Source organism: Excalfactoria chinensis, chromosome 2, assembly GCF_039878825.1.
Source record: "Excalfactoria chinensis isolate bCotChi1 chromosome 2, bCotChi1.hap2, whole genome shotgun sequence".
NCBI lineage: Eukaryota > Metazoa > Chordata > Aves > Galliformes > Phasianidae > Excalfactoria > Excalfactoria chinensis.
In genome coordinates this window covers 97,499,775-97,511,906 of record NC_092826.1, presented here as the reverse complement: position 1 = coordinate 97,511,906, position 12,132 = coordinate 97,499,775, and the positions used below count along the sequence as shown (strand labels likewise).

Genomic DNA, 12,132 nt, shown 5'->3' with positions numbered 1-12,132 from the left:
ACTGCGGTTGGGATGGATAGTCTTTTTTGGCTTACAGAAAATTACATTGGAAGGTATCTACATCATTCTCTACAGCTCTCTACAGCTACCTGAAAAGAGGTTGTGGTGAGGTGGAGATTGGCCTCTTCTCTCAGGTAACTAGCAATAGGACAAGAGGTAATGACCTTAAAAGGTGCACCAAGGAAGATTCAGATTGGGTATTGGAAATTATTTCTTCTCAGAAAGAGTGGTCAGGTATTGGAACTGGTTGCCCAGAAAAGTGGTGGGGTTACCTGGAGGTGTTTAAAGGTAAAAATAGTACTTAGGGACATGGTTTAGTGAATAGTGTTGGTGGGCGGTGAATGGTTGGACTAGATGCTTTTAGAGATCTTTTCTGACCTTGATGATTCTACGATTCTTTGATTCTGTATGAAGATATTAGCCGTATTTTGTGCATGAGTGGATATTATCATTTTTTCTGATAGCATGAAAAGGTCATAGTATAGCAGACAGATTCAGCAGTATTGATTTTGGCTTTTTCCTCCATAGTTGTAAGGGGTGGGACTTGATACAAATGAGGTCATTTAACAAAATCTGATCTTAGAGCATCTCAGTGGCATTTTTTAGCATTGTCTTTTATTGTTGTTGTCTTATATTTATACAATGTGTGCATGCATTAAAGGCTGAAAAAAATTAGCAGCAACAAAACACCCACAAAGCAGTGAGTAAAACTTTCCTAGGAAATTAATAACATGATATTCCCATAAGTGCTCTTTGAATTTTTGATGTCTGCATCTGCAGTCAAGAATGACAAAGAACAAAAGCCTGGATGATTGTAATGAGCTGCCTGCTCCTTTGCTAATTGAACCATTGACATAGCAAGAGTTTTTATTCTGATGGATGAGGACCATCATGCTGGCAAAGGAGCACAGGGTGAGTGGCAGACAGGACGTAAGAGTCAGAGGAGTTCTGGTGATTTGGTGAGCAGTTCAATCAAAATAGTGAGTGCAAGGTGGGATTTGTCTGAGAGATGGTAAGTACGGCTCTGCTGTGCTACTGATGGGCATCTTTAGCGCGTGGATGATTGAGACTAAAGAAATATGCACTCAGCAGGATCGATTAGCAAGGGACTCATTAGTGGAAAGGAAGTTACAAGCTGATGCAGAAGTCCTGACAAAACGAGCCAGAACGTGGATAATGCTGGTCCTGGCGTGTGGGCTGAACGTGAAGCAGGATTGCTATAGGAAGGTTCATAGAGTCCTTTGTGACAGCTAGTCCTTCCTACCTGTCTTAAGGGAAGACTGTCCTAACAGCTACTTGAAATGTTTTGGAGAGGGTAAGACAGGAAATGTCCATAAAAGCATATTGTAGATATGAGCACGGTGTAGGGTCTGGACAGTCATCCGGTGTCTTTCCAAAGATGCAGAGAAGGGGAAAGGAAACTTACTTTCCATTTCCTAATACATTTTTTTCCTTTTTTTTTTTTTTTTTTTTTTTTCCTTCCAACTGAGAATGTGAGGGTTTATTTTTGTAATGTCAGTTTTGTGTGGGCTGCTGCTTTAGGGCTTGAGGATCTCTTCTGGTTGCAGTTTCTTTTTGCCTCATTTATCTCTTTTCTTTTTCACAAAGCCTTAACCAGAGGAATGGTACATCAGGACACTGGCCTTACCTGTCACTCATATCTGTTGAATCTCAAAATGGGGTGTTCATGTGCTTTATTTTCATGCTTTGTTTCTCCTGTCATTCTAACATGGTTGCCACTTTCCAGACTTAAACCTGAGATGCACTAGGCAGCATGTGAGAGTGTTTATGTGAGATTTATTTAAGTAAGAGTATTCATTTAAGCAAGCTTATTTATAAAGCCAGGCTATTTATACTCCCTATGATTGTGAATGGGCGTGTGTAGGCGCCCTGCTGTTGTGCAAAGCCACGTGTCTAGGGTATGTATATTGGGCTGCACGCTTCCATGTACATGGGGACAGACTGAAGAAGTGTCAGCTAGTGCCTTTGAGGAGGGATGGTTCTAGGAACAGAGAGCTATTAGAGCTGGGCACAGAAGGAACTACAGTTCATTTTACATGCTCCAAGTTGCCCTATGATGCCCTAGCTAAAGCTAGTGTACACTTGGTATATTGCTGTTATTAGAGATTACTTGCAAAAGATAACAGCATAGGAAAGAGCCCTGCCAGTTCATTCAGCTTATGTGAGCAAATTCCCTTTGGTGCCCGTAAGAGGTGGAAGGAGGCAGAGCTCGTTCTTTACATGGAAGTGTGTTGGGTACTTGCTGGACCTGTCGGCTAGCCTTATGCTTATGTTTTCTCTTCTTCTCATTAACTCTAGTCTTGGCAATCTCTTTCTGCACTCCCAAGCCTTCTGACACTTACCCTTCCCTGAGTCTGTGATGTAAGAGTAGTGTGAAGTGAATGTCTTAAATGGTGGATAGGACCTCATCGACAGCTTGTAAAATACTGATTAAGAGATCCTTATACAGCAGCTTGAGGAGGCGGGTCAGGGCACAAACAACACTGTAATTGTACTGTTTTCAGTACAATCTTTTGAAACATTATCAACCACATTGTCATTCTGTTCTTAAATGTTCCTAATCACACTAACACAATTCCCCACAAGGCTGCTGTATGTCCGAGTGTTATTCTTAAATAACACAGCACAGAAGCTTGTGAAATTAAAACACATATGTAGAAATTCTCCAGAATGCAAATCCTGGTTTCTTTTTTTCCATAGTGCCTCAAAAAAGGTATACAAGTTGTTTAGAAAACCTGAGATATCTGCTGATGTCACCCTCTGCAACATCCTTAAAGTCCTGTTAGATATAACCGAGCACCTCTGCTTCAGGTCTCACCCTGCCAAACTCTTTCCCATGAGCAGAAGGGAACCTGAGTTTTATGTGTACAGATTTAATCTTTTGCGGCAGATGTGCTGACACATGGGCTGCTACAGTCAGTGGGGTAAATAATCTGCCATTTAAGTAGTTCCTAAGTACCTATTCATTAGTAACATATTAAACGAACTCATACATCACTATTGAAATGGTGAACCATGGCAGCATCAGAGTAAGTTCAGATAACTGCGTCAGATAAATTCTTCTTCTTTTTTATTGGTCCTTCCTAATTGGTTTTGTTAAAAGCCAAAATGTAAAATCATTCTGTCTCATTGTCATATGGTCAAGTAGAGATTTAATCTCCACCTTCCAGAAGAACATAATGCCCAAATTAATAAGAAGGAGGGGATCTTGCTTGTATATAAGAGAGGCAAGACCAGATCTGTACGTGGCATACTCCATTTCAGCAGGGGCAGTAGCATGACATTCATTCCTCGGTTCCCATCCTGCAGAGAGTAGGCATTAAGGGAAGTCTCAGACAGTTTGGATTGCAGATAAATCCAGCTTGTGTCTCTTGTCTGTCAGCCTGAGCACAGCACATGCTGAAGAAATTGCTAAAGGTAGAAGAAGATAGTGGGTATAACGATACAGCAATGTGAAATGGTTCTGTTATAGCCATGTGTATTCTGAAACAAGTGAGTGAATGAAAGAATTAGATGAAAGTGATCTGACTGGAAGTTCTCTCAGCAATGTGGCAAAGGATTTTTGATACAAATAAATAAGCATTTGAACAAAATGGGGGTGAAAGGAGCAGGGAAATACTGTTCCCAATGTGACAGATTTGGCAGAAAATGCTCTCGTAGGGTGAATATCTCAGAACTTACACAGCAACGTAATTATAGTGGCCCTTGCAGTTCTGTTCTGAGGGCTGTGTAAGGAATCTTGAAGTTGACGATGTGTATGTGAAACCTTTTTCTGTCTTCTATCTAGATTTATTATAATTGATTTGAAGTTCTTCAGTACCCTCGCATGCTATAAGACTGCTATGTATGCTTGAAATGGCAAGACTTAAAGGTTGCAGATGGCTGCAGGGGCTTGTGTATTTTAAGGTTGTTTGAAATGATAGCTATACAAAGACAAACTAACTATAATTGTATGTGACGCTGCCACCAAACCTAAGCATCACATGAGGCTGTTTTTCAGCTAGAGCCTCGCAGTTTCCAGTTTCGAGGTTGGAAATAATTTTGATTAAATCCGTTCACTCTGATTCCATTTTTTTCTTCTTCTTTTTTTGATAGCAAGTTTTTTATACCTGACTTTTTGCTCTTTTTTCCTTTCCATTTGTTGGTTTTGATTGTTGGTTTTGATTGGTTTGGGTTGTTTTGTTGTTGTTTTGGGGTTTTTTTTGACATGAGGATGTTTTGGCTCTGTGTTTAGTGTGATATTTTAAATCTTGGAGTTAATATTGAATGGGGAAACGGAGCATACCATTGCGCTGTCTAGATTAGATCTTTCACCACCCAAACTGCATGTAATCATTTAGCAATAGGAAAACTGAGGAATATTCATATCAGCTCCTGTAGCCAATTCTGGTAGTTTGTAGGCTGCCTTTGGCTTAGCTGAAGAGCTTCAGTTGTCAGAGAAGATGAAGATGCAGATTCAATACCTCTGGACATTCATTGTCTGGACTGTTGCTGACTGTGTCCAAGGCTCTTGAACCAAACTTAAGATCCAACTTAATTTTTATAACATAAGTAAAGATTTTCTTTACCACTCTTCCCTGCATCCTGAAAGTAGAGTGAAGTTATTTAGAGTGATTTCAGAGATCTGAGAACAATGCACAATCCAAACATTATTCCACTGCTATAGAAGGTGCCTATTTTAGCATACTGATCGCTCTATCTAACCCACAGGCTGCATGTAATCATATTTTAATGTACGTATGCATCCTTAGAACAATGGCAGCTCACCTGGTGATGCAGGAAAAGACTTGAATGCTCCCTGTGTTCAAAGTACAGGAGAAAGTAGTGAATACTAAACGTGCACATGGGTGATGGGGTAGTGTAAATCAGCCCTGTCCGTGCTATGGAGAAGGTTCTTTGTTTTTGTAATTCATACAGACTTTCCTGGATGACATGGTGGCAGATCACCTCTGAAGGTCGTGTCTAATCTGATTTGCAAAGCTGCATTCCTGACAGACTTTTCATCAGCTTACATAGCACTGAGTTCTCCTAGCCAGATAAGCTCTGTGGCTTGTAGTAAGGCTGTCTTCAGAGGCAGACAGGACAGATAGCTCTTTATTTCCTGGCCTAGTGTTTTCATTTTTTCTTTGTGTATACACATTGCTGTCCAAAAGCTCATTTCAGTTGCATTAACATTAAAATACAAGCAAACCAAGAAACTCCACAACCTGGCTATTTAAAATTAAGTGTTGGGTGTTCTGGTAAAGGAGGCGAGATAAATGTGAAATACAGTCTTGAAAGCTTCTGAAATACTTCTTTGGATTACCTACAGCCTGAGTGCTAACTGCTACTTTGAGAATGTGGATATGGAAGGGAAATCTATAGGTATTCCTGGGATGCGTAAATAGGACAGGCTGTCCCTGGTACAATTCAGCTGCTTCTGCAAATGGAGTTTCGAAGAAAGCTTACTGAGAATTGACTGGTAATATAGGATCTTGAATGAGGAGTTACTGAGAGCCAATCAACATGTCTGTGACTTAGTTTTAGTAGGTTAACCACCTTCTCCACGTAGGTATCTAGGCTAAAAATAGTAAAACTCATGATCTGGAAGGATGAGTAAGCATTATATCACTGCTGATTGTTCCTTCACTCCCACACACAAACAGGTCTTTGTCCATCACAGCATGCTGCTGACTGTGGCTGTTGGATTGGCAAGCAGCATCTTTGGTGTGAAGCCTTCCTGGAAATCTTTGATCCTTTCAGCAGAACAACTTCATTTTATCTCACAGACTTAGAAGATTTTTCACAATTCTGGTTTCTTATGTCTGTTTAAAATTGCCTGGATTTTTCTGGCCTTGAATTTTTGATCTCCCTCAAAAGCTTCCTCATGTATTTGTGTCCTGTCCTGCTTCAGAATACAGCAAAATTCTTAATCTGTTTATTCTCACATCACAACCTTGGAAGGAAAAGAAATGCAATTTACAGCAGGAATTACTAAGAAAGCGAGTGGCAAAGGGTGAAATTTTCTAAAGTCAAATCTAATTGCTTGCTTTTAGAAGCAGCCATCTCTGTCACTTGTTTTCCTTTCTTATGGCAGGAAAAGGCCTTAAAATGGGTCTTCTGAATTCTTCATTGGCTGCCCTAATCTGGAATGCAGTCTTCTTTCTGCTAGGGGGTTAAATGCAGATGAGGAGTTTTGGAATTTGGGCCCAGCAAAGGTTTTTCCAGGTACTTCAAAGTTGCCCTCATAATCATTACTTTTGTTTACAGTAGCACTTGGTTAAACAAAAGCAAATGGAGGATTTTGACCTCTGGGTGTCATACGACAGAAAGGGATAATGTATGTGATTAAAAAGCTCTCCAATTTAATACTGGCTTAACAAACAAATTTCGGTGTAGAGAACCACGAGGAGTGTGACAGTTGTTTTTCTTTGCCCAGAAATATTTTATGTATTTACTTACGGTTTAAGTTCTGCATATTGACAACATTTTCAGGCCATAAGACACTACAATTAGAGCTCACAAACTGAGCGTCAAACTGCTGAGCTGTATTATAATTCCCATACAAAGGGTGGAGTATGTACCACATCCCCAAACCCTTCTTCCCCTGTGGGTTGTGGGTGGAGAAAGCAAGGGGAGAAATATGGGGCTGGAAAGAAACTTCTTTCCAGCAAGTCCTGACAGCAAAACTCATCTTCATAATTGGTCTGTCTTCCCCTAAAATGCACACACATATCTTACTGAAGTTTGAGGATTCAGAACTAAAAGAGAGGCCACAAAAGTCTATAGACTCAGGGTAATTATCACGGAGATGGTGCTGCAGGAAGTGGTGGCTCACACTGCTTAGGAGGAAAATAAAAAGCCAGAAGTAAGTCACTGCAAGAAGTGAATCCTTCTAACATCCTTATCCGTTGGAAAATACAGCTCTCTTAAGAACTCATTTTTCAGTCAAAACTAATAAGAGTGAGAGATGCCTTGAAAAGACAGATGCCTCAGTGCTGCTCTCTCTTCTTGACTCTCCACTTGAGCACTTGGCCCAAGGATTCTAAAGACTTACCTGGACTTTAGATTAGGAGGCTGGCAGAGGAAATCCAACAAGGAGTGGCCTTCATTCTACCTGCAGGGCTCCAGCAGCAGGCAGCTTTTTGAAATGCCACTGCTTGCCATGGTAAATGCAGTGGGTTTCTATTATTAGAACAACACAGGAATGCTTATTTTTAGAGACACCTTCATTTTTATGTTCTTCTTTATTTAAATAAAGTTTTCGTGACAAAGGAACATCTTCATTTTTTCCATCTGAACTTGTTCTCTAGCACCATTATAATAGTATGTCAGCATCTTGTGATCTTTCAGGTTTTATCCTCGTAATATAAATGGATGCATTTAAGTGTTATTGCCCTTCTGCGGGTTCAGTAATTGAAGATGAATGGTTTGTTCAGGTGCCCCAAAGAAAGTCTGAGGAGCAGTCAGAAATGATTCTAAAATGACAAAACACTTTGCTGATTCCATTACTGACCTGTGAATCTTTTTTTCCCTCTTAACTGTTGCTTCCATTCCTCTCCTAACCTAGTAATCTCTTCCTTCTGGTATTGTCAGAGTGCAGGACAGAGACCTATGTCCGTGGTTAATAACCCTTTTGTGTGCAGAGTTTTCCTGGTGGCACATCATCTGGCCTGGGACAGGGTTGTGGGCACCCCTTGAGGAGCTTGCTGCCTGCTGACTCAGGTGTAGCCTTCTGTGGGTGTTAGATGCCATTTTAGGAGCCCACTAAAAAAACAACAGATTAATGGTGAAGTTTCTTAATAGTCATGTCAGATTATCACCCCACTTTAAGGTGGAATTTAAGTAACTGGAAAGCAAAGTGTATTATTTTGATTGCCTATTCAGTTGTGTTGGTCCATTACTCGAACGTGAAATAGGAGTAATATCTGGACATGTCCTTGGAATATGGATAGATGCAAGTTATTGCTCCTGGCCATACACATGTGCTTATACATACATGCAGCACGAGGTGTTTGCACAAGGAGAAAGCTGACGTGTGCACATCTCTGCCTGCATCTACTTTCCTAGTGCATCTGAAAAGAGAAGGCAAACTCCCCATGAAATAAGCAGCAAGAACAGAGGCAAGAGGCGAGCTTGCTGCTGATCATGAGCCTGGCGGCAGATGTGCCGCACAAATCCATCCCGCTGCATCCAGGCTGTTTCCATGGCGATGGAGCAAGGAATTGTGCGTCTCCGCTTGGCTCAGCTCGGTGCGCTCCCCATGTTTCCCCCGGCTCTGCCTCTATCCCTTCAGCCCTGGGGAGGGCAAGTGGGGGAATCACAGAGATGGACAGGCAGGGTTTTTCTTTCCCCCTGTGATGCTGGGAGCGCGATGCTCTTCCTGAGAAATAGGGTCTCCCCAGCTGCAGAATAAGTGGGCAGGAGTTTCCCCGAAACGGGAGCCGGTTGCGATTGGCTGCCGTCACCCGCCGTGCCAATGGGAGCCTGCCTGGCCAGCAGCACCACACCATAAGCAAAGCTGGGCGGCACTGGGACCAGGCAACGGTGTGCGGGGGCCCCTCTCACATGGCAGCACAAGGGACAGGGACTGTCAGAGAGCCTCACCGGAGACCATCTGCCGCTCACGCACACTGTGCCATCCCCAAACAGCAGCATTAAGTCATTTGCTTGCGCTGGTGTGGGAGGCGATATGTCATCAGGAAGGATGGAGCTACGGGATCTCCGTAAGTACAGCTGTGCACTTTGTTGTTCTGCTTCAGCCTGAGCGCTGGTCTGTAAATGGTGTTGTCGGTCAAGGAGTGGCAAAAGCAGATTTGCGGTAGCTGCAAATAGCATGAAGATTTTCTTGATTTTGTCTCACAGGTGGTGAGATGTGTTCTGATTAACAGTTCCAGGCACCGAACAAACTCGTTAGCTGCTTGCTTTGCCTTGGGTGGCTGCTCAGCCTAATTAAGATGTGTCTGAGAGAGGATGCTGCGTGCTCTGAGGCATTTCAGGACCCTCTGTGCTTGAGAAGGAGAGCGAGCCACATGGAAGGGAATGCTTGGAACTCCTAGCTGACCGAGTTGTAGTGGCCAGCGTCTGTACGCTGATAGCAGGTGCACTGGTACAAGGATTTGTAAAGCACTAGTGCAGACACTGAGCCAAGGAAACACGAGTTGCTCATCATTCACTGCTGTTCTCGGCGCAGAGAATTGTTGCTTGTCCTGCCCTCTGGGTTTTTGGGGTTTTTTTTGTTTGTTCATTTTTGTTTTTCTCTTAATTAATTTCTCTTTTGGAGGAGGCTTTAAAAAAAGGCATGCAATTCCAAAGCTTTCTCATTTGCTGATGAGAACAGGTGAGTGCATGGTGGGTGTGGAGTGTTTCCTTGTCCACCATTGTAGTGCTGGAAGTTTATTCCTCTGCCTGCTGGGATTCTGCTTTTTTGCTTTTGTACAGTGGAAACAGTGTATTTAGAAGTAGGTCGGAAGGCAGGTGCAAATCTGTCCTTCTGTAGCCCTCTGGGGTTACTTGAGTTACACCAACTATGAATTTGGTTCAGGGCTATTTGTCTTTTATCGGGTATTTGCCATTAGACGAAAAGATTTGCAGATCTGGGTCTGGGGGATGACTGCTTATCCCTCTCAGAGGCTGTAGTTATCTTATCTTGTTTGGGAAAACACATAGGAGAGAGGACAAACAGGAACAAAAGATGTATAAAAAAGTTTCTGTATTTTTAGTCTGTGCTCTAATCTTGGGTATCAGGAATTGTATATTAACCAAACTAAGTGCACAAATCACATTAAGCTGACTGCCTTTCAAGGATCCTTTTTCCTATATTGTGTTCATTTTAGAAATAAACACAGAATTTCCTTTCCCAGTGCTGGGAGCTGCTGGAAAGTGGCATTGCTGTCTGGAAATCTCTCACCGAGAGTGTGATTTTTGGATAGGGCTTAACTGATCAGCATTGCTTTTGAGAAATTGCCTTGTGAGTTGCATCCATGGAGCTAATTGCTTCTGCTGAAGGAATCAACATCACCTCAGCTGTTGATGCTGAAAGGAACAGTTTGATCCAAATAAATTAGAAAAATTAAACAGGTAGAAAGCAATGCATCATTCAGTGGGAGTGTCTGCTGTAGAAGGGTAGAGTACGCTCATCTGTCTAGTTTAGATGGTACAACTAAAGACCCCTTCAATAAGTTTGAGATGTTGGCTTTTCTGAAGACATAGATGCAAGTCACTCACCCTGTATTTTCTAGGGATATTTGGGACACCTTTTATTGAAGTGATTGCCCCAGACATCCTGTGGCACTAAGCTTCAAAACAATGTTATTTTCCTAATGTGTAAAAAAGGTAACTATTGGCTTCTCCTGCAAAACTTGTTTGTTTGTTTGTTTTTTTAGCAATGATGGAAGTGCCCAAAATTATTTTTTTTTTAATAGTTATTTAGCTGCGATGTTACCTTCCTGTAGGACTTGTATCATTCACTTGTATTTACTCAGCACTGATCTAGCTGAAAATCCCATCACATACAGCAGTCTAGGCAAACAGATGTGCCCACTTCCCACCTTAGAGGGGGATGTTTTAATCTAGGCTGAGATATTCCATAAAAAGATGAGGGGAAGCTTGGGCTCTGCACATCGGGGCATGGTTTGTCTTTGGCTCCAACCTGCCCACTTGGTATGCATCAAAAGGAAGCTCCATTGCACTTTTCTGTGTTTTATTTCTAAACCTACTACCTTCTGCTTTGTTTTCTGACTGATAACAAGGGAGCCCAGGAGAGCATTGTCTTTTAAGGTAACTGCATCTCTAACATGATGTCTTTGTTCTTCTTAATGCTCCAGGGATATAGTTCAAACAATACAAACCTCTTACGTTTAGTCGCTGTCACTAGGCAAATACTCCATGACTGTTTAGAGTCCCTGTATCTCCCATAACCTTGTTTGAAGGGATTTGTTTACTTGTCTATCCCTGTGCCTTAGCCGATAAAAGGAGGATGATGGGGCAGGATAGAGGCAGCCTATGACTGTTAAGCTCTGGATAGTGCATTATGTCAGTCTGTCTGCTGGCTTCAAACCACGGTTAAGTGCCAGAGGTAGAAAAAACTGTGCTGCAGTCAAAGCCACATTTGCATTAGATTTTTTTGACCTTATGGTGTAGAGAACAGTTGCTTGTCACTAGTGCTTGGGGATGATCTATGTGGGGGAAGCATTTCAGATTCCCAGGCTATAAGAGTTCCAGCAACAGAGGAGTGAGTAGGCTTCAGTGAGAGCTGTGGCATGCTGGCAGCAGTTGGGAGGATGCAGAAGCTGAAAAATGCTATCTTGAGGTAGCTTTAATTGGTTGCATTGGAAAACACTTGGTTCGACAGGTTCATATGTCTTCTAAAATGCTTGGTGCCAGACCAAGTTGGCATTCTTCCCTTGACTTACACTAAAAGCCACCAAGCATTGATCTGATCTTCAGTCTTACGCTTAAATTTTTCTTGGAAGAGCAAGATTTTTGCAAAGGCAGCAGATCATTTCTCCTCTCCCTTTGCCTCAGCAACAATAATGTTGAACACTTGAGCTGAATGGGTATTCCCCATCTTCTGACTCATTTCATTGTGCTTTCAACTTTACAGGTTATCCTTCATCTGCTCACAGAGCCCCATTACCTTCAGTTTGTCTATATTGGAAATGTAGAGTACGGAGGCTTCGTTTAATGAGGAAGTAGGGCCTTGGATGGCTCTGCAGTTTCCACATGTTCAGAGATACTCAATAGGAATATTTCAGTATTAACCTGGATCTTAACCTTCCTTCTGCTTCAGTAGAAACATTGTGGGCATGCTTGTTCTAGGTAAATAGATGCAGGAGCCACCACTCATCAGTTTTGCTTCAGCTGTATTTTTATTTTCATCCAGTTACTCAAGTAATTTTTATGCACCCCACAAACCAAATACTCTTCTTTCTGAATGTTTGTACATCCAAAGGAGTTGTACAGTGTGATAAACCTGAATGAGGCTAATGGCTCAAATGAAGGGTTTCTTATTTTTGTGTTTGGGGGAAAAATGCTTATAGGAAAAGTTAGTCCGTATGAGGCATGGCATACAGAGAACTGCATGCCAAGTCACAGAAGGCTTTCACTTCCTATTCCATACATGCACTCTTT

General features: G+C 42.0%; 1 protein-coding gene across 9 annotated transcripts in view; it reads left to right on the top strand.

Annotated features, from left to right (window-relative positions):
- ELMO1 (engulfment and cell motility 1) overlaps nt 1-12,132 on the top strand; it is a 313,893-nt gene that overhangs the window by 229,145 nt on the left and 72,616 nt on the right. Inside the window, exon 1 of one of the 9 annotated variants that reach the window (XM_072328215.1) lies at nt 8,228-8,726. The exons of the other annotated variants lie outside the window; for them this stretch is intronic. The gene's annotated coding sequence lies outside the window, so the exon portion shown is untranslated. Of the gene's footprint in view, nt 1-8,227; nt 8,727-12,132 lie in introns of those variants that run through there. 9 annotated transcript variants of the gene reach the window in all.